General features: G+C 46.1%; 1 protein-coding gene and 2 non-coding genes across 4 annotated transcripts in view; 2 read left to right on the forward strand and 1 right to left on the reverse strand.

Moving 5' to 3' along the window:
* The window catches only part of LOC123769141 (glycine receptor subunit alpha-2), a 656479-nt gene that overhangs the window by 177719 nt on the left and 454987 nt on the right, over window positions 1–23773 (reverse strand). The window lies entirely within an intron of this gene.
* LOC138355315 (small subunit ribosomal RNA) lies at window positions 18974–20844 on the forward strand. The gene has a single exon (XR_011223912.1). It is a non-coding gene; the product is annotated as a small subunit ribosomal RNA (ribosomal RNA).
* Window positions 21489–21650, forward strand: LOC138355317 (5.8S ribosomal RNA). Its single transcript, XR_011223914.1, has one exon. It is a non-coding gene; the product is annotated as a 5.8S ribosomal RNA (ribosomal RNA).

Here is a 23773-nt window from a genome sequence, read left to right on the forward strand (position 1 = left end):
TGTTTCTCTAACCCTGACCCTAGGGACCTGACAGCTGAGTGGACGGCGCTCGGGATTCGTAATCCTAAGTTTCCGGGTTCGATCAAAGGCTGAGGCTGAAACAAATGGGCAGAGTTTCTTTCACTATGATGCGCCTGTTCACCTAGCAGTAAACAGGTACCTGCGAGTTAGGCAGCTGCTATGGGCTGCTTCCTAGAGAGATGTGTAATAAAAAAGGATGCCTGGTCTAGAACCGGGCCGCTGGGACGCTAAGCCCTGAAATCATCTTAAGATAACCTTGTCCAAGGAGAACAGAAGAAAATGTATATATGCTGGTTAGCATTGTAAATGTGTGGCCACGTCTGTGGTAGAAAATAATAAAAAATCTGAGTGAGTATTCATCAATAAGTAAATGTTTCAGTAAATCCTGCACTAAATGCCGACATTTACAAATAAATCTCGCAAAATCCTGAATAACTCGCCACAATGAATATTTCAGTGTAACAACGTACTCGTCAGTAAACCGCTGCACTATGTTGTCTACAGTTCTCCAGCATGCGCGCATGCGCGCACGCGCGCACGCGCGCACGCGCGCGCACACACACACACACACACACACACACACACACACACACACACACACACACACACACACACATACACATACACATACACACACACATACACACACACACACACACACACACACACACACACACACACACACATACACGCAGGGTGATGTGGTGGAGGCTGACTCCATACACAGTTTCAAGTGTAGATATGACAGAGCCCAATAGGCTCAGGAATCTGTACACCTGTTGATTGACGGTTGAGAGGCGGGACCAAAGAGCCAGAGCTCAACCCCCGCAAACACAACTAGGTGAGTACAACTAGGTGAGTACACACACACACACACACACACACACACACACACACACACACACACACACACACACACACACACACACACACACACACAGCGAAAAAAACAAAAAAAAAGAAGCGAAAAAACAACCTAAGTTACTACACAGTCATATAAAAAGAAAAATGTCGGTGAACGACCAAGTGACAAGACTAAGGAAGACAGAGGGGGCATATACTGAAAGTGACAAGGAAATCTGCGAGGCACTGAATGCCAGTTTCCATGGAGTGTTCACTACCGAGCCTGAGCATCTCCCATTGTTGGAAGGGGTTACCCTAGATGAAAGACTATCGGATATAGAGGTGACAGCAGAGGAGGTAATGAAACAGTTGACAGCTCTAGACGCAACTAAAGCAGATGGACCAGACAAAGTTTCACCGTGGATACTAAAAGAAGCAGCGCAGGCCCTCAGCGTGCCTCTGGCAATGATCTTTAATGAGTCACTTATGTCGGGAGAATTGCCCAGTTGCTGGAAGAAGGCAAATGTCGTGCCGATCTTCAAGAAAGGCGATAGGGAGGAGGCACTTAACTATAGACCTGTATCACTGACAAGCATCCCCTGTAAAATACTGGAAAGAATAATTAGGCTACGACTGGTTGCACACCTGGAGAACATTAGGTTTGTGAACAAACATCAGCATGGGTTCTGGACAGGGAAATCGTGCCTAACAAACCTTCTGGAATTCTATGATAAAATAACGAGGATAAGACAGGACAGAGATGGTTGGGCAGACTGCATATTTCTGGACTGCCAAAAAGCCTTTGATACAGTACCGCACATGAGACTGCTGTTCAAGCTCGAGAGGCAGGCGGGGGTGGGGGGAAAGGTCCTAGCATGGATAAGGAACTACCTAACAGGAAGGAGCCAAAGAGTTACGGTAAGGGGCGAGAAGTCGGACTGGCGAACAGTAACAAGTGGAGTACCACAAGGATCGGTGCTGGGACCAATTCTATTTCTTGTATATGTTAACGACATGTTTACAGGCGTAGAGTCCTACATGTCGATGTTTGCGGATGACGCAAAGTTGATGAGAAGAGTTGTGACAGATGAGGATTGCAGGATCCTCCAAGAGGACCTGAACAGGTTGCAGAGATGGTCAGAGAAATGGCTACTGGAATTCAACACGAGCAAGTGTAAAGTTATGGAAATGGGACTAGGAGATAGGAGACCAAAGGGACAGTACACAATGAAGGGGAACAGCCTACCTGTGACGACGCGCGAAAGAGACCTGGGTGTGGACGTAACATCTAATCTATCTCCTGAGGCACATATAAATAGGATAACGACAGCAGCGTACACTGGCAAAAGTTAGAACATCATTCAGAAACCTAAGTAAGGAGGCATTTACACTTTACACTGCCTACGTGAGGCCAGTCTTAGAGTATGCCGCCTCATCATGGAGTTCCCATCTGATGAAGCATATAATGAAACTGGAAAAGGTTCAGAGGTTTGCAACGAGACTCGTCCCAGAGCTACGAGGGATAGGGTATGAGGAGCGCCTGAGGGAACTATGCCTTACGGCACTAGAAAGAAGAAGGGAGAGGGGGGACATGATAGAAACGTATAAAATACTCGGAGGGATTGACAGAGTAGACATAGATGAAATGTTCACACGGAATAGTAACAGAACGAGGGGACATGGATGGAAGCTTGAAACTCAGATGAGTCACAGAGATGTTAGGAAGTTTTCTTTTAGCGTGAGAGTAGTGGGAAAATGGAATGCACTTCAGGAACAGGTTGTGGAAGCAAATATTATTCATAATTTTAAAACCAGGTATGATAGGGAAATGGGACAGGAGTCATTGTTGTAAACAACCGATGCTCGAAAGGCGGGATCCAAGAGTCAATGCTCGATCCTGCAGACACAACTAGGTGAGTACACCTATGTGAGTACACACATGGGGCCGGCCGGCCGAGCGGACAGCACGCTGGACATGTGATCCTGTGGTCCCGGGTTCGATCCCGGGCGCCGGCGAGAAACATTGGGCAGAGTTTCTTTTACGCTATGCCCCTGTTACCTAGCAGTAAATAGGTACCTGGGAGTTAGTCAGCTGTCACGGGCTGTTTCCTAGTGTGTGTGATGTAAACAAAATAAATAGTAGTTAGAAACAGTTGATTGACAGTTGAGAAGCGGGCCGAAAGATCAGAGTTAAACCCCCGCAAGCACAATTAGGTGAGTACACACAATAATCACAAAAACACGTGCTTTTGTTAGCGTTAGTGTCCACTACGAAAATGAAACGAAAGTTCCGAACGTTACCGTGTTTCAACACGTTATTACGGAGGTACACAGAAGGATGACATATAAGCGTTGGGGGTTCTATACCTAACTACACCTGACTAGTCAGGTTCCGGCTCAAAGGTAGAGCCGGAAACAAATATGTAGAGTTCTTTCACTCTGATGCAACTCTTCACCTGGCAGTAAGTAGGTACCTGGGAGTTAGACAGCTGCAACGGGCTGTTTCCTGGGGGTGAATAACAAAAAGGAGGCCTGGTCGAGGAGCGGGCCACGTGGACGCTAAGCCCCGAAATCATCTCAAGATAAGACAAAAAAATAGTTTGAAATTTTATTTTGTAAAATATTTAGTCAGACAGCAGGTGCACAGTGCCCAAGTGTCTTTGGGGTCAGTATGCGGCCACTGCACACTGTTCTCTCCTGAGTTCTCGACCACCCTGGCAGCCGGTCGGCCGAGCGGACAGCACACTGGACTTGTGATCCTGTGGTCCCGGGTTCGATCCCGGTAGCCGGCGAGAAACAATGGGCAGAGTTTCTTTCACCCTATGCCCCTGTTACCTAGCAGTAAAAATAGGTACCTGGGTGTTAGTCAGCTGTCACGGGCTGCTTCCTGGGGGTGGAGGTCTGGTAGAGGACCGGGCCGCGGGGACACTAAAGCCCCGAAATCATCTCAAGATAACCCTATGTTCTTCCCATACCCTAGACTATTTTCCCTAAGAAGTTGGGTGAGGCTAGCCCCAAGAGTCTGACTGACCTCCAACTTTGCACAGAGATAGTGTCTATATATATATATTGTGACGATAATCTCTTTCAAGAGAGATTGAGCCTGCTCTTCCCTACATAAATCACGTCATTCAAGTACGAGATACTATATTGAAGATACGTCCACCAGTATCGCCAAACGTTTTGCCCAGGAAGCAAAGCGTACCTTGCACCACCAGACACACCGGCTCCCGCCCACCGTCAACGAGCAAACTACCCGTTCTCCGCCTGCCTGCTCCTGATTGGCTGGTGTATCGCCGCACCTGCACTCACGCCACTACCTGAGTCGACGTCTGGGCCAGCACACGCCGTGCTCCTCAGAATATCTCTGTGCTCTTTGGAGTAGACATCTCTCTCTAGTAGACAAAGCTCTGGCTGTCGTGTACTAAGGGAGGTGGCAGCTTAAGCCAGTATTCTCAGCACCTGATTATATTACCACAATTGTATTGCACTTAATTTTATTTTAGAGTAAATTTTACAGCCATTAATTATTCATGTTGTTTTGTTTGTTGACTTGTTTTGAATTTTACATAAGCCAAGGGATTGTCTTTGTTCATATCTTGTTTTCTAGAGTAATTAAAATTTCATTGTTTATACTTTGTGTTTTGTGTGTCTTCCCATTACCCTTCTTCCCATAGACAAACAGGCAAGAAGTTCTTTTTATTTTTTTCCTGTAAATGTGACGAGGCACTGCCCCCTGCTATTGAAACTGCCGAACATCAACACTCCAACACTTTACCGTCACTATATATATATATATATATATATATATATATATATATATATATATATATATATATATATATATATATATACATATATATATATATATATATATATATGTCGTACCTAGTAGCCAGAACTCACTTCTCAGCCTACTATTCAAGGCCCGATTTGCCTAATAAGCCAAGTTTTCCTGAATTAATATATTTACTATAATTTTTTTCTTATGAAATGATAAAGCAACCCTTTTCTCTATGTATGAGGTCAATTTTTTTTTATTGGAGTTAAAATTAACGTAGATATATGACCGAACCTAACCAACCCTACCTAACCTAACCTAACCTATATTTATAGGTAAGGTTAGGTTAGGTAGCCAAAAAAAGCTAGGTTAGGTTAGGTTAGGTAGGTTAGGTAGACGAAAAAACATTAATTCATGAAAACTTGGCTTATTAGGCAAATCGGGCCTCGAATAGTAGGCTGAGAAGTGTGTTCTGGCTATTAGGTACGACATATATATATATATATATATATATATATATATATATATATATATATATATATATATATATATATATATATATGTCGTACCTAGTAGCCAGAACGCACTTCTCAGCCTACTATGCAAGGCCCAATTTGCCATATAAGCCAAGTTTTCATGAATTAATTGTTTTTTGACTACCTAACCTAACTTTTTCTGCTACCTAACCTAACTTTTTCTGCTACCTAACCTAACCTATAAAGATAGGTTAGGTTAGGTAGGGTTGGTTAGTTTCGGTCATATATCTACGTTAATTTTAACTCCAATAAAAAAAATTGACCTCATACATAATGTAATGGGTAGCTTTATCATAAGAAAAAAATTATAGAAAATATATTAATTCAGGAAAACTTGGCTTATTAGGCTTATTATTGCATAGTAGGCTGTGAAGTGCATTCTGGCTACTAGGTACGACATACATATATATATAATATAACACACTAGAAGTACCCGGCCATGAGTTGCTGTGGCTCAGCGATGCACGTGCGTTGCTGAGCCACAGCAACCTTCCCTGTCCCCCAGTCCTCCCCATCATTTCCCCCTTACCCGTCTTCTCTGCCTCCCAACTATTCCCCACTCCACCATCCCCTCTTCCTTCCCACCATGCCCCTGTCCTTTTGTCCTCCTCACCTTTCTCCATTCCCCCATCCCCTCGTCCCCACCATTCCCAACTCCCTCGTCCGATGCCTTCCCAAATGGTCTGATGTTCCCATCACTGAAATATAAGAAAAAGTTAAAAAATGAAATGAAAATATAAAAAAATATAAAAATTAACTATACTCACGAAATGAACGGTATGGTAAACAACACAGCTTAATTCCAACGCAATTCACACAAAATAATTAAATCAAAATGAAAATAAATCAAAATCTATGAAAATTCAATTTATCAATGCAATCAGAAACATTGAAATGGAATTGTAACATATTTAGTATAACATATGTGTTGCTCTTACATGCAACAGATGGCATTGTTTATTCAAGAAAAGCATATATTTATCTGTCACAGATGTGGCATCTATACTTATACTTAAGAAATAAATAGTATGGTAAACAACACAGCTCAATTCCAACACAATGTCACACAAAATAATTCAATAAAAAATAAAATAAATCGAAATCTATGAAAATAAAATTTATCAATGCAATCGGAAACATTGAAATGGAATTTGTGACATATTTAGTATAGCGTGCATGTTGCTATAATGTGCAACAGATGACGCTGTTTTTCAAAAATGCATGTTTTTTCCTGTCACAGGTGAGGCATGTATATAGTAGATATAAAAAAATGCGCTTATTCGAATGCAACGTGTATCAAAATTTTTAAGTAATCGGTGAAGAGGTTTGGAAGATTTCCCTCACATGAAAAACACGGTTTTTACCGTCACAGACGTGGCATATATCAACCCGTCCTCGACTCAAGTCCATTACATCCAGCGGTCGACCCCACAGACGCATTCATAAATTTTAATATGCTGTTCATTCAAAATGGGAATTTTCTCAACTATAAATTAATATTATAATATATTAGCATATTGTGCATATATAGGCATAGGTTAGGTGTTTAGGTTCTGTTGGCGATTATTTGTATTTGTAGTACGTGGGTGAAGCATTTATAGCGTTGTGATTCGAACAAAATCCGTCAGTGAAACACTTGTTCCGGATATGTTCGAACGTCAGCAGTTGTGAGTCGTGTGTAAACCGCTTTTCATTCATAAACAGGGGGTTTGGCGGGTGCATGGAATCACTTTTGGATCTTTGTTTGGAGGACGGGCTGCATATATACAGTATGTATATAAAAAAACTGCGTGGATGCGAATGGAACGTTGTGTGAAAATTTCAAAGCAATCCGTGAAGAACTTTCGGAGATTAGCGGTCTTGCACAAACGAACATTTCCATATTTATTTATATAGATGTTTTATAATATGTCCGAAAGGGTAAGATTAATGATTCTAATAGGAATCTTCTCTATTTTTTACGTTTTTCTTCACTGTCGGGGGTAATTGAAAAATTAACTCTCCAAATTTCATTTTCTCATTTTTTTATTTATGGTCTAACGCCTAAAAGTGTTTCGCAAGGACTTCTCACATTTTCAAAGACAGGTTTACACATATCATTTTTTGCTTATATTTGTTTTGGGTGAGGTGATAGAAAATGTTTTTGGGTGTATAATATATAATATAATATATCTCAATATAAAACGTACGAAATATTGATAAGATTGATGTTGGAATTATTAATCTTACCACTATACGCGATTAGATTAGAAAGATTAATAATTCTAACACGAATCTTCTCAATATTTCTTACGTTCTTCTTCACTGTCGAGGGTAATTGAAATATTAACTCTCCAAAATTAATTTTTGTTTTGGTCTGACGCCTAGAAGCGTTTCGTAAAGGCTTCTTCCATTCTAAAAGACTTGTTTACACTACACTTATGATACACTTGATACACTGTGTATGATACATTTAACCTACATCTTGGTTATATTCTTTTTGGGTGAGGTGATATGACAAAGGTTTTGGGTGAGGTGATATGACAAAGGTTTTGGGTGAGGTGATATGACAAAGGTTTTGGGTGAGGTGATATGACAAAGGTTTTGGGTGAGGTGGGTACATAAGAATGAAAGTAACTGCAGAGGGCCTATTGGCCCATACTTTCAGCCCCCTCTCAGCCCCCATAAAGTGTTCCCCCACAGCCCCCCCCCCCCCACATAAACCATCTCCACTAATGACACACTCTACGTGCAAATTGGTCCACTAATACGACCATTACAGATAATTTCTGATCACCGATAAGAAAACAATTTAATAATAGACTTTGTCTCCTTTTTATAATGCAAGTTTCTAGAGAATATGTAAATATTGGGATAAATATTGGCAGGGGGCATTGCTTCTAGGGGGACACTGCTTCTAGGGGGACACTGCTTCTAGGGGGACACTGCTTCTAGGGGGACACTGCTTCTAGGGGGACACTGTTTCTAGAGGGACACTGCTTTTAGGGGGGACACTGCTTCTAGGGGGACACTGCTTCTAGGGGCACTGCTTCTAGGGGGGCACTGCTTCTAGGGGGACACTGCTTCTAGGGGGACACTGCTTCTAGGGGCACTGCTTCTAGGGGTGCACTGCTTCTATGGGGACACGGCTTCTAGGGGGGCACTGCTTCTAGGGGGACACTGCTTTTAGGGGCACTGCTGCTAGGGGGACACTGCTTCTATGGGGCACTGCTTCTAGGGGGACACTGCTTCTAGGGGGACACTGCTTCTAGGGGGACACTGCTTCTAGGGGCACTGCTTCTAGGGGGGCACAGCTTCTAGGGGGGCACTGTTTCTATGGGGACACTGCTTCTAGGGGGACACTGCTTCTAGGGGGACACTGCTTCTAGGGGGACACTGCTTCTAGGGGGACACTGCTTCTAGGGGGACACTGCTTCTAGGGGGGCACTGCTTCTATGGGGACACTGCTTCTAGGGGGGCACTGCTTCTAGGGGGACACTGCTTTTAGGGGCACTGCTGCTAGGGGGACACTGCTTCTATGGGGCACTGTTTCTAGGGGGGACACTGCTTCTAGGGGACACTGCTTTTAGGGGCACTGCTGCTAGGGGGACACTGCTTCTATGGGGCACTGCTTCTAGGGGGACACTGCTTCTAGGGGGCACTGCTTCTAGGGGGACACTGCTTCTAGGGGGACACTGCTTCTAGGGGCACTGCTTCTAGGGGGACACTGCTTCTAGGGGGCACTGCTTCTAGGGGGACACTGCTTCTAGGGGGACACTGCTTCTAGGGGGGCACTGTTTCTATGGGGGCACTGTTTCTATGGGGACACTGCTTCTAGGGGGGCACTGCTTCTAGGGGGACACTGCTTCTAGGGGGACACTGCTTCTAGGGGGACACTGCTTCTAGGGGGACACTGCTTCTAGGGGCACTGCTTCTAGGGGGCACTGCTTCTAGGGGGGCACTGCTTCTAGGGGGACACTGCTTCTAGGGGGACACTGCTTCTAGGGGGACACTGCTTCTAGGGGCACTGCTTCTAGGGGGGCACTGCTTCTAGGGGGACACTGCTTCTAGGGGCACTGCTTCTATGGGGACACTGCTTCTAGGGGACACTGCTTCTAGGTGGACACTGCTTTTAGGGGCACTGCTGCTAGGGGGACACTGCTTCTATGGGACACTGCTTCTATGGGGCACTGCTTCTATGGGGGACTGCTTCTAGGGGGCACTGCTTCTAGGGGGCACTGCTTCTAGGGGAGACACTGCTTCTAGGGGGACACTGCTTCTATGGGACACTGCTTCTAGGGGAGACACTGCTTCTAGGGGAGACACTGCTTCTAGGGGGACACTGCTTCTAGGAGGGCACTGCTTCTAGGGGGCACTGCTTCTAGGGGGACACTGCTTCTAGGGGGGACACTGCTTCTAGGGGGGACACTGCTTCTAGGGGGCACTGCTTCTAGGGGGGACACTGCTTCTAGGGGACACTGCTTCTAGGGGGGACACTGCTTCTAGGGGGACACTGCTTTTAGGGGGGACACTGCTTCTAGGGGGCACTGCTTCTAGGGGGGGCACTGCTTCTAGGGGGGACACTGCTTCTAGGGGGGACACTGCTTCTAGGGGGCACTGCTTCTAGGGGGGACACTGCTTCTAGGGGGACACTGCTTCTAGGGGACACTGCTTCTAGGGGGACACTGCTTCTAGGGGGACACTGCTTCTAGGGGCACTGCTTCTAGGGGGGACACTGCTTCTAGGGGCACTGCTTCTAGTGGCACTGCTTCTAGGGGGACACTGCTTCTAGGGGCACTGCTTCTAGGGGGACACTGCTTCTAGGGGCACTGCTTCTAGGGGAACACTGCTTCTAGGGGGACACTGCTTCTAGGGGGACACTGCTTCTAGGGGGACACTGCTTCTAGGGGGGACACTGCTTCTAGGGGGACACTGCTTCTAGGGGCACTGCTTCTAGGGGGACACTGCTTCTAGGGGCACTGCTTCTAGGGGGACACTGCTTCTAGGGGGACACTGCTTCTAGGGGGGACACTGCTTCTAGGGGGGACACTGCTTCTAGGGGGGACACTGCTTCTAGGGGGACACTGCTTCTAGGGGGACACTGCTTCTAAGGGGACACTGCTTCTAAGGGGACACTGCTTCTAGGGGGGACACTGCTTCTAGGGGGGACACTGCTTCTATGGGGACACTGCTTCTAGGGGGACACTGCTTCTAGGGGGGACACTGCTTCTAGGGGGGACACTGCTTCTAGGGGGGACACTGCTTCTAGGGGGGACACTGCTTCTAGGGGGACACTGCTTCTAGGGGGACACTGCTTCTAAGGGGACACTGCTTCTAGGGGCACTGCTTCTAGGGGTACTGCTTCTAGGGGGACTGCGTATAATGGTAGCTCTACAGGCGAATAATGGTAGCTCTACACGCGTATAACGGTGGCTCTATACGCGTATAATGGTGGCTCTATACACGTATAATGGTGGCTCTATACGTGTATAATGGTGGCTCTACACGAGCATAATGGTAACTCTACACGCATATAATGGTAGCTCTACATGCGTATAATGGTAGCTCTACATGCGTATAATGGTAACTCTACACGCATATAATGGTAGCTCTACACGAGCATAATGGTAACTCTACACGCATATAATGGTAGCTCTACATGTGTATAATGGTAGCTCTACACGCGTATAATGGTAACTCTACACGCATATAATGGTAGCTCTACACGCGTATAATGGTGGCTCTACACGCGTATAATGGTGGCTCTACACGCGTATAATGGTGGCTCTACACGCGTATAATGGTGGCTCTACACGCGTATAATGGTGGCTCTATACGCGTATAATGGTGGCTCTACACGCGTATAATGGTGGCTCTACACGCGTATAATGGTGGCTCTACATGCGTATAATGGTGGCTCTACACGCGTATAATGGTGGCTCTACATGCGTATAATGATGGCTCTACACGCGTATAATGGTGGCTCTACACGCGTATAATGGTGGCTCTACACGCGTATAATGGTGGCTCTACACGCCATAAACGACGCCATCTTGCATTAATATTAAGCGAGACATAAGGGCATGGCGGGAGAATTCATCATGTAAACCGGTTAAGCTTCAGCCTTATCTGATGAACGTGTTGGCTTAACCAGGCGAGGCGGACGTGGAGGGTAACCTGGGCCTCGTAAGTGGAGCATAACCTGGGCCTCGTAAGTGAAGCATAACCTGGGCCTCGTAAGTGGAGCATAACCTGGGCCTCGTAAGTGGAGCATAACCTGGGCCTCGTAAGTGGAGCATAACCTGGGCCTCGTAAGTGGAGCATAACCTGGGCCTCGTAAGTGGAGCATAACCTGGGCCTCGTAAGTGAAGCATAACCTGGGCCTCGTAAGTGGAGCATAACCTGGGCCTCGTAAGTGGAGCATAACCTGGGCCTCGTAAGTGGAGCATAACCTGGGCCTCGTAAGTGGAGCATAACCTGGGCCTCGTAAGTGGAGCATAACCTGGGCCTCGTAAGTGGAGCATAACCTGGGCCTCGTAAGTGGAGCATAACCTGGGCCTCGTAAGTGGAGCATAACCTGGGCCTCGTAAGTGGAGCATAACCTGGGCCTCGTAAGTGGAGCATAACCTGGGCCTCGTAAGTGGAGCATAACCTGGGCCTCGTAAGTGGAGAATAACCTGGGCCTCGTAAGTGGAGCATAACCTGGGCCTCGTAAGTGGAGCATAACCTGGGCCTCGTAAGTGGAGCGTAACCTGGGAAGAAATGGTGCCCAACCACTTGGACAGTCGGGGATTGAACGCCGACCTGCATGAAACGAGACCGTCGCTCTACCGTCCAGTCCAAGTGGTTGGGCTACTGGGAAGGAATTATTATTTTTTCTTTAACACGAAAGCCTTCAGTAAGACCATGTTGTGAATCATTTGTTAGTCTATGTTTTACGAGGTAAAGTTTTCAAGACTAATGTGATTATAAATTCAAGCAATTATTCTATAATAGACTTTAATAAGATTGGACGATAGTTTGAAACAAGTGATATATCTTCCTTCTTAAATATGGGCACCACATTAACACCCTCCACTCCAGTGATTGATCAGATATGTACGACAAAGGTTCAGTAAGTTCATCATTACATTCTTTTAGCACCCTGGCATATACTTCGTCTGGTCTTGGGGAACTGAGCTTTATTTGTTCCAACCCATCGTCAACCCATTTAGATAGTACCTATTCTGACGGTCGTCAATAGTTACGAATTCGTACGCTCTTAGCTTTTAGATAGTATACTGACTAGTAAGGAATTCTTTTATAAAAATGAAGCTAAAAAACAAACTTAAATATTCCTAGGTTTAGTATAGCACACATATATGTATTATATTAGGCCTCAGAAATCTAACCTAGGAAGGTTAGGTTAGTTATGTTTGTCAAAGCAATACAAGTAAAAAATAGTTATCTGGTTTGTCCAACTCAATAGTTTAGATTTCTACTTTCTAATTGCGTTGTACGTCGGTATATATACTGTGGTCCTCATCGTTATTATAAGTATTACCAAAGCAGGAGGATGGGCTGAATTTTTTGTATTTAATAATCCAACCCGTTCTCGCACTTTCTTACAGTCAATATTGACTTATTAAATACGTGCATGTGTGACATACTTAACTTACTAGTTTACCTTGAAAAAGTTCATAGAAAACACCGACCTTACCTAACCTTCTTAGTATGTTAAGATAAGCATCTTATTGCTTCGTAATTACAATTATTACTTAACCTATATCTATAATAGGTTAAGTAATAATTGTAATTACGAAGCAATAAGATGCTTATCTTAACATACTAAGAAGGTTAGGTAAGGTCGGTGTTTTCTATGAACTTTTTCAAGGTAAACTAGTATGTTAAGTATGTCACACATGCACGTATTTAATAAGTCAATATTGACTATACGAAAGTGCGAGAACGGGTTGAATAATCTGATCTCTGGTAATCACTAAATTAGTTAACATGTCCTCTTCAGACCTACATAGGTTCAGTGGCAGTCATAATATCAAGATCTTCACTAGTAATTATACAAGACAAACAACTTGTTTAAAATACGAATCACTTTTTCCCATCTGGACGATCTGATCCAGACTTCCCCCTCACCTCTGATGGATCTGAAAACACATTTAGTTTTTACCTCTGGCTACCTTCCTGTCGGTGCCTCATAGATCCTTTTAGATTTTCCATTAAATTTTTAAACAATTGTAACTAGCATGACATTATTAATCTCTTTAAAGCTTTCTCTTTTTCCAATAACTTTTTTGCGCCCAATGATTATTCTGTGTAATTGCTACTCGATCTTATTAATTTATATGGTATACTACGGTCCTGGGCTTTACTAAGAATTTTCTAAAATGAGTTACAATTGAAGTGTACTTCGTAACCCATTGCGTGGCACCCACTACTAGGCCCAATCCCCATGTTCTGGTGCGCCTCATGTGGGGTGATCCTAGCAGGCAGTATGTGTTTTTAATTAATGAATATTTATTCTGTATTTTTTATTAACTTCAAAAGTGGACTGTATGTAAATTCAGCCTGCCAGGTTTTACCTGTACATAGTGGGTGGTAAATGTGTACAGCTCATCCCACATGGGTGGAGATAAATAAGCTATATACATTTACCGTTTGCTTTATATAAATTATACCACATATGGTGGTATATAGACTACAGTATTTTTTTTAGTACTACAGTGTTATAATTAGTATAAGTGTGTGAGCTTATCTGAGTAGGTAGTTATGGCCTGTTAGGCAGTGTGACAGCTCTTGTCCTTAAACATCAAATTAGGGTGTGGCACATATGGCCTAGGTGTGCCATGTAATGGCGGCTGGCACTGTTAGCATCACTGCCGGTTACAGTGTCAATAACAGCACCTCCTCGTGGCTCGTCAGCACCGTCCCTACACTCTAGATAATCTTTGGCACCGATCTTCTCTCTGTCATCTGCAATCAGTTTAATGAAGTAACATGATTTATTTCACTTTATCTCTAGTGCATATCTATTGTTATCAGTATGATATATGACCAGTTGTAGTGTGAGTATACTGTTTGTCTCTTTTTTTTTTTCCCTTCACCTTCCAAACAAGAGTAGTGGGAGTTGGCGCCCCAAGCAAGACAACCCACACAGGCGCGGGGCTATAAGTACTATATACTGTTGTTGATGATGTTCAAGATTCGCTACTTGGAACAAAAAGTTCCAAGTAGCACAGGCTATGGTGAGCCCGTAAAAAAAAATACTATATACTACCATGGTAACTAAATATTTCTTATATTCGTGGAATTTACATGTTAGATGCTCTTGATATGTGATTGTGTGATGTTAAAAATTTGAGACTGTCATATGCTTACCTAGTTGTGTTGCGGGGGGGGGGGTGAACTTCGGCTCTCTGGCCCCCGCCTCTCAACCGTCAATCAACTAGTGTACGGGTTCTCAAGCTTATTGGGCTCTATCATATCTACATTTGAAACTGTGTATGGAGTCTGCCTCCACCACATGACTGCCTAATGCATTCCATTTGTTAATACCGTTAGACCGCGCAATACATACATTTATGATTAGACAAAAAATAATTTAAGATAAGTTTTTAAAACTTGCACACTTTCCTTTTTTTTTTTTTTTTTTTTTGCATAATCAATTTGGCAAATGCTCCAACTTTGTCTAAATGATCACAGTGTAACTTGAAAAACTAGAGAATCAAAATGAATTTTAAAATTTAATACTGAAAACTTCAGATTTTCAATTCAGAATAAAAAATTATGAACTATCATTAATTGTTCATTTAATGTTATTATTCTCTCAGAATAGCATATGATCTTCATTTTCATTAAATTAGAATATAGGTTTTTATTATAGTTTACTGTCAAAAAATCGTCAATAGGGCATTTGAAATATGCAGTAAATTTAGACCCCCCCAAAAAATATAACTCCAAATGTATAAAGTTTATGAAAAATCCATTCTGATGGAATTGTAGAGCAGACAGCAGAGTACACAATATGACAAAACAGTGAGAATCAGTTAATAACTGGAATTTTAGAAGCCTCTCAAAGTTGAAACTCTGGTTCCAGAGATAATTGAAGTTGAAGTTATCAACAATGAATAAAGGTAGTTTTAATTCGTTAATTTAATTGTATATTTTAATAAATATTATTTGGCATTCGTACTCGAATATGTGAAAGTTGTAGGTCAATATGTGTTGAAATGAAGTAAAGAAAAAATAACCCCAAAAAACACAAAATCTAAGGATAATTATAATAAATATAATGATTTAGGGGATATATTTAGGGTATACTTTATATAAGTGAAAAAAGCCCTAATATGGTCCCAAATCATCAAAACAACCTAAAGAGACAAAGAAAATAGTTTGAAATCAGAGAAAAAATTAGCCCCCAAAATAAAAAATCCCAAGTTTTGCTAGTTGCGACTGACTTATTTGTTGACCAATTTCATTCTATCTTCACATAGGTATGAAAACATATGAATTCTCCAGGATGTAAAGGTTAAAACAAAATTAGATGGTAAAGCAGAAAAAAATAACTCAAATCTTAAAACAAAAAATTTACCCTAAAAAAAATATTTTGGGGACATTTATGAAAGTAACATATATTAACATTGGACAATGTATTTATATGATATATAACAAAATAGATCATATTAACATATTCATTATGTTTTGTGTTATGTATTACTCAGCAATGATATAAAGGCACCAACTACATATCCACTTTGTGGACACTTCTTACTACTATTGTTCTTCTTTGAACATAGGACAGGTGCTTGCATCTCTTTATTACTGCATAATCCTTCAGTTACAGTTATTAGGAGCTGTTCTTCTTATCAATAAAACATTCTTATTTTTCAAAATTTCATCTAAAATCAATTTCTGAAAATATTTTTATGAGTTTCACGACACTGAAGCCAATAAGTTCGAGTTTTGTTTACCATTTTTAAGTTATTTTTACATAATTTGAATATTTTTCGATGTTATGCCCCCTAAATTCGCGGTAATATACGCGGTCCAAGGGTTAACTACTCTGACACCGAGACCATTCTTTCTAATGTCTCTGGAACATTTGGGTGCTTCCTTTTCCACCCGTGTCCCCCTTGTTCATGGGGACAGTATCTTATCTTGAGGTTATCTTGATGATTTCGGGAGTTTTTAGTGTCCCCGCGGTCCGGTCCTCGACCAGGCCTCCACCCCCAGGAAGTAGCCCGTGACAGCTGACTAACCCCCAGGTACCTATATTACTGCTAGGTAACAGGAGCATAGGGTGAAAGAAACTCTGCCCATTGTTTCTCGCCGGCGCCCGGGATCGACCACAGGATCTCAGCGTGCTGTCCGCTCGGCCGACCGGCTCCCAGTACCACCCGCACTAAACAGTTTGTCTTTATCTGCTCTGTCAGTGGCTTTGAGAATTGTGTAGGTGGTAAGCATGTCTTCCCTTACTCCTTTGTGTTCCAGTGACATAAGGTATAAATCCAGTTGTCTTTTCTCATAACTAATACCCCTCAGCTCGGGTACTAGTTTATTGCAGACCTCCGAATTTTTCCTGTCTTGTGTTTGATTAGATATGGACTCAATGCTAGAGCCGCATACTCCAGGACTGGTTTGATGTATGTGGCATACAAGGTTCTGAATAACTTATACAAGTTCATAAAGGCGGTTTCTTACAGTGGCCAACCTCACATATGCTTCTGATGATATCCTTTTGTTGAGGGCTTCGGAAGACAGGTTGGGTGTTATATCAACCCCCAGATCTTTCTCTCTACCTGAATCTTGATGGATTTCATTTCACAATTGGAACCTTGTGTCCGGCTTCCTTCGCCCTACACCTATTTTCATTACGTTTGTTAAGGAGTTCAGTCCTGTATTTCCCTGTTCCCGCATATAAGAGTCATGACTCCCAGTCTGTACATAGCTGAGTTGATTTTATACACTTAGGAGGAAGTATGGTGTGGCATTTGGGTGCAATTGTGATTCTTGTTCATTTGAGATGAGGCTTCAGGCGTCTGCTCCATGATAAATATGGGGGATCAGACCCAGAGAGAGAGAGGAGAGCTTTTCTGCCAAGGGGGCGGGGCTCCCGGTGCATTATGGGAGAGGCGCCAGCCGTGACGTGATTGGTCAGTAACGGGGGCTTGACGAATTTGACCAATGTTGTTGCTCCCTGTAAATGACGTTGCATGAAGTCAGGTGCCCTGCTTGAAGGCACGAAAGCAGAGCGGACTAGCGGCCGAATTATCGAGACAAGCAGAGGTGCTCTCGTGAGCTCACCTGTCAGGGAGACGTACAGGCCTCCAGAGGGTACAATTCGACCAGTTGACGTGTGCCAACGACAAGGAGGACCTGTCATCTCCTGCGGGAGTATTTTGGGCTGAGCTTTGGTGGAGTGAGGACGACATGTACCAGGGGATAGAAGCCAACAGTGACCTGAGAACCTCGGAAGCGGCGCTAGGAGGGGTGTTGGATATCCCTGCCGGCTGCACACGTCGAAAGCTGTGTGGGGCCGATCAGTAGCGGTCCTGGTCGGCAGAAACTCAACGACCGTTTACCCAGCGACGAGACTGCGTGTGAGGCAGCCGACCAGTGTGTTGGTCCGGGGAGCCGCTCTACAGCAGTTTCAACTTGTCACCCAGGGAGGAACATTTGATGAAGCAACGCCTGGCATGGAACGAGAAGACGGCCTGACCCTAGATCTACAAGGAGCCTATCATTGCGAAGTGGAATCTACGACCTGCATTATCGGATGATAAGGTAGATAATTTTGCCCTCCCATTTTACCCTTTGTGTTGAACCACATGTCGTGTGGTTCCAGAGCCCAGGCACCTCGGGGTCCGGTGTGCGCGTGCGACCGATCTTGTTCATGTGTTAGACATACGTAACAGTGGGCGAAGACGGTCGGCGAAACTCGCGCATGTCGTGTGGCTCGAGAATTGCCTTCAATTCCTCCCTGGAGTGAGTAGTTTGTTTCGGCAGCAGCTCTCTCTCCACACAACCCCCCATCATCCTCCTTCCCGCAAGAGCATGATCCCGATGCTCGATGCAAACTGAGAACTGTCACTGCACACGCTGCGGCATCTCGGGTCCGGTGCGCGAGGCGAACTTGCATTCTGCTAGACATACGTAGCATTAGGCGAGAGCGCCCGTAATCGCGCACGTCGTGAGGCTCGAGAGGCCTTCAAAGCAGCGCCTCTGTATTGTGTCACGACGATTCCTTCCGATCTCCGTGCGATCACTTCTCCAGCCTACGACTGCACATCGAGTCAGCTATCGATCGGTCTGTGTGCATGGGAACAGAGCACCAACCTTCTTCCATGTCATGGGAAGGCTGAACAAAAACACTGTGGCGTCGCCTCTCTCCACCAACGAGGAGGCGACAAACCACACGGCACCTCGGATGCATTTCCGACGGTTCCGTTCATATAAAAGGGGTGACGCCGAGGAAAATAAGACTCGCGTCCCTACCAAAACGAAAAAGACCACCACCTACTCACTTACTACTGCTCCTCCTCCTGTTTTTCCAGCTTGCCGTGTTGAATGACGACAATGACGAGCAGGAGTAATCTCGGCGGGGTAGTTATGATCGTTCGTCCACGCGGAGTAACTGCTCTCCTCCGCCTCTGTTCGTCTAACGTATCGACATAACGCCATACTGTCGGGCTGCTAGAGAGTCCATAGTGAGATTTAACTTGCAAAGCAGGATTAAAACGCAAAACCGAGGGGAGCGAGGGTGTGTGTGTGTGTGTGTGTGTGTCTTGTGTACTATATATCAGTAGTACTGTTGAGCTACCTGGTTGATCCTGCCAGTAGTCATATGCTTGTCTCAAGGATTAAGCCATGCATGTGTAAGTACAAGCCGAGTTAAGGAGAAACCGCGAATGGCTCATTAAATCAGCTATGTTTCATTGGATCTGTAAACCCACTTACTTGGATAACTGTGGTAATTCTAGAGCTAATACATGCATTACGTCTCTGACCGCAAGGGAAGAGCGCTTTTATTAGTTCAAAACTGGTCGGGCCTCGGTCCGTTAACCCACCCGTGGTGAATCTGAATAACTTTTTGCTGAGCGCACGGTCTCCGCACCAGCGCCGCATCCTTCAAGTGTCTGCCTTATCAGCTTTCGATTGTAGGTTATGCGCCTACAATGGCTATAACGGGTAACGGGGAATCAGGGTTCGATTCCGGAGAGGGAGCCTGAGACGGCTACCACATCTAAGGAAGGCAGCAGGCACGCAAATTACCCACTCCCGGCACGGGGAGGTAGTGACGAAAAATAACGATGCGAGACTCATCCGAGGCCTCGCAATCGGAATGAGTACACTTTAAATCCTTTAACGAGGATCTATTGGAGGGCAAGTCTGGTGCCAGCAGCTGCGGTAATTCCAGCTCCAGTAGCGTATATTAAAGTTGTTGCGGTTAAAAAGCTCGTAGTTGGATCTCGGTTCCGGACTGACGGTACACCGCCTGGTGCTTACTGTCACGCTCCGAACAGCTAACTAGCCCCGCCGGCTCGCACGGGGTGCTCTTCATCGAGTGTCCCGAGTGGCCGGCACGTTTACTTTGAAAAAATTAGAGTGCTCAGAGCAGGCTACTTTAATGGCCTGAATGTCTATGCATGGAATAATGGAATAGGACCTCGGTTCTATTTTGTTGGTTTTCGGAACCTGAGGTAATGACTAATAGGAACAGGCGGGGGCATTCGTACTGCGACGCTAGAGGTGAAATTCTTGGACCGTCGCAAGACGAACTACTGCGAAAGCATTTGCCAAGGATGTTTTCATTAATCAAGAACGAAAGTTAGAGGTTCGAAGGCGATCAGATACCGCCCTAGTTCTAACCATAAACGATGCCAACTAGCGATCCGCCGGCGTTATTCCCATGACCCGGCGGGCAGCTTCCGGGAAACCAAAGTCTTTGGGTTCCGGGGGAAGTATGGTTGCAAAGCTGAAACTTAAAGGAATTGACGGAAGGGCACCACCAGGAGTGGAGCCTGCGGCTTAATTTGACTCAACACGGGGAACCTCACCAGGCCCAGACACCGGAAGGATTGACAGATTGAGAGCTCTTTCTCGATTCGGTGGGTGGTGGTGCATGGCCGTTCTTAGTTGGTGGAGCGATTTGTCTGGTTAATTCCGATAACGAACGAGACTCTGGCCTATTAACTAGTCGACGGATCTCCAGCAATTGGTGTCCAGTTCGCAACTTCTTCTTAAGAGGGATTAGCGGCAATTCTAGCCGCACGAGATTGAGCAATAACAGGTCTGTGATGCCCTTAGATGTTCTGGGCCGCACGCGCGCTACACTGAAGAGATCAACGTGTTCTCCCCCTCCGAGAGGAGCGGGTAACCCGTTCAATCCCCTTCATGATAGGGATTGGGGCTTGCAATTGTTTCCCATGAACGAGGAATTCCCAGTAAGTGCAAGTCATCAGCTTGCGCTGATTACGTCCCTGCCCTTTGTACACACCGCCCGTCGCTACTACCGATTGAATGATTTAGTGAGGCCTTCGGACTGGCGCTCTTGGATGTTCTACCCCTCGCGTCTCGGCGCAAGGGGTTCTCGCCTCGAGCTGACGGAAAGATGTCCAAACTTGATCATTTAGAGGAAGTAAAAGTCGTAACAAGGTTTCCGTAGGTGAACCTGCGGAAGGATCATTACAGTTTGTGACGCGAGAGCTGCAACCATCGGCTCGTCGTCGTTCGAGTACTCTTCAATGCGAAGAAGGCAAGGGTAGCCTTGGGAGCCGCACCCAATTGCCGTGGGAAAGGAGAAAGCGGATAAACGGCGGGGAGATCAACACCCACTGTGAGACAATAACAGGTCTGTGATGTCGGACTGACATGACATGTCAGTCAGTCCAACCGGCGCAGGTCACAGTCCTAGCGCCGTATACTGCTTTAGAGTCATCTGTTGGGGCTCGCGACACCCGTCACCGACATCTTTCTTCCTTGTCCCAGGTCGCTCAGTGGCTTCCGGCACCCACACCATAGAGAGAAAGCAGCAGGCGAAGACGCTACTGCTCCTCTCGTTGACAGGGCCGGCGCCTGCTACTCTGGCGGCGTCTAGTGCTGGGTTTTCCTTGACACGCTTCCCAGTGGGCCCCTCCCTCCCCGCCTTCACTCTACTGTAAACGTAAATGTATGTGTGCGGCAGAGGAGGAAAAAGGGGAGAGAGAAAAAAAGCATTTTATGTGTCTTCTAACCAAAGTCGGGCTCTTACCAGCCCTATCAAACCCCCCATACATTACGTCCTCCTATGATGGAGTGATAGACGGCCGACAGGCCTTAATAAAAACATATACAACTCTTAACGGTGGATCACTTGGCTCGTGGGTCGATGAAGACCGCAGCTAACTGCGTGTCGGTATGTGAATCGCAAGAATACCAGATACATCGACAAGTCGAACGCACATTGCGGCGGCAGTCCTGATATGTGTACTGTCGCCACTCCTGCGCGAGGGTCGGAATAACATCCATCGGGCGAGTAGCTGTTGCGGCCTCCATATTCTGCTCTTTGGCAGGCTCAACGATGCGCTTTGGCCTGCTCTGGGGAACGACGCCCGCCACTGCCCCCCGAATGAGAAGGCAGGAGGCAAACCGGGAGTCCCCCTAATATTTGACAAACGAGCCCCTAGCACACCTCATCATGCTGTGAAAGAAAGACGCTTTTCGTCCTATTTCTGCAACAGAGGCCTGCCGCCCTTTGAGTGAGAAAACACTCGACGTCTGCTGCGGATCCGATTGTCCCACAGACGTGCAGCAAGCAAAGCCGCCAGTTTCCACCCCTCCGTGGACTGGATGGCACAACACAAGGGTATGGCTAGAGGACCGGGTCGGAAGCGACATGCCATGCGTCGCCGTCCAGAGATAGTAGTGTGCCAGGGAAATTGAACGCTTGAGGAACCTCCCGCCTATCACACACACACTCTCTACGGACCGACTCAACCGGATTTCATTTACTTTGGCCTAGCAGAATTCGAGAGAGAGAAGAAATGGTGCCAATAACGCTCATGAACGAGTAAATTACACCAGTACACAGGTGCATGTATGAGAGAGAGGCGTGTGCGCACAGAAGTAGTGCTATACTACTACTGTTGTTATTATTATTATTATAATTTCGTTGGCATGTGTGCACCCTAGTGGTAGCCGCTGCCACAGTTGTGGGGCCTATAAGCAACGCTTGCTGAAACCGAAGTGACGGCGTGTCTGGCGCAAGCCGTCAGACGGCCAAATTCGGATTTTCAGTGCGTTGGCTGGGGGACAGTAACAGCCGTGGCATCATCAGCAGCAGCCGCTGTGTTTGTTGCTGGTGTGGTGCGAGGGAGCGACCGCCTGTCGTCATGACGGAGGAGGTGCTGCTCCCGTGCTGTGCTTTGCCCCTCAGCAAAAGGCGTAGCCAGAGTGCTCGCCGACGGGTGGCGTCCTTGATTGATCAAATCAAAATGTGTGTGACTGTGTGTGTGTGTGTTTGCGCCGAGACCGCCCCTCGAGCGATGATCGATGATCAAATAAAATTTTAAACCACCAGCGCACGAAAAAAAACCCACCGTCGACCTCGTGTCGGGAGAGACCTACCCGCCAAATTTAAGCATATTAATAAGCGGAGGAAAAGAAACCAACAGGGATTCCCTTAGTAAGGGCGACTGAACGGGGAAGAGCCCAGCGCATAACCTCGTGTCTTAACCGGCACGAGGGGTGTTGCGTTTCGGAGGGTCCGGCACGCCGTCCCATACCGCCTAAGTCAAGCTTGAAAGCGGCCACTACCCATGGAGGGTGACAGGCCCGTGTGGCGGCGCCCGCGAGGGCATAGATGGGGCGGTCGGAAAGGGCCTCTCTGTAGAGTCGGGTTGCTTAATAATGCAGCCCAAAGCAGGTGGTAAACTCCATCTAAGGCTAAATATGACCACGAGACCGATAGAGGACAAGTACCGTGAGGGAAAGTTGAAAAGAACTTTGAAGAGAGAGTTCAAGAGTACGTGAAACCGTTAAGAGCCAAACGGATGGAACCTCGAAGGTCGAACTGGGGGATTCAGCTCGTCGGCTGTCGGCTGGGTGGGGACGTAACAAAGCGACCCAGGAATACTTGGGCGTGCCTCCACCCACGCCGGCGTCGGCGGGCGTATTTCGCCTCACAGTAGGTCGCCGCGACCCGTTGATTTTGGGGACGTCGAAGGCCCGGACGGATTGGTACCCTACCGGCTGGGGATGCGGCTTCGGCTTCTCCTCTTGTCCGGTGGGCGAAACCGCCGGTGTCCTGGCTGCCCTGCGACGGTCGTAGAGACGAGCCCCTCCCATTCCTGGGGGGCGGCTCTCGCGGCGTGCAAAAGGTCGGTGATCCACCCGACCCGTCTTGAAACACGGACCAAGGAGTCTAACATGTGTGCGAGTCAGTGGGCGCACTAAACCCAGAGGCGTAATGAAAGTGACACGGGTTCGGCTGTCGCCTCGTGTGGCAGCCGGACTCGGGGCCGATCCCTCACCGGTTGCCCTCGCCTCTCTCCCGCGTCTCGGTAAGCCGGGTGAGCTATTTTCCCCGGCCGCTGCTGCGGGGCTCGGGGGGAGGCGGGGTGCGATGGTGTCCGTAAAA

This window comes from Procambarus clarkii, chromosome 66, assembly GCF_040958095.1.
Source record: "Procambarus clarkii isolate CNS0578487 chromosome 66, FALCON_Pclarkii_2.0, whole genome shotgun sequence".
NCBI lineage: Eukaryota > Metazoa > Arthropoda > Malacostraca > Decapoda > Cambaridae > Procambarus > Procambarus clarkii.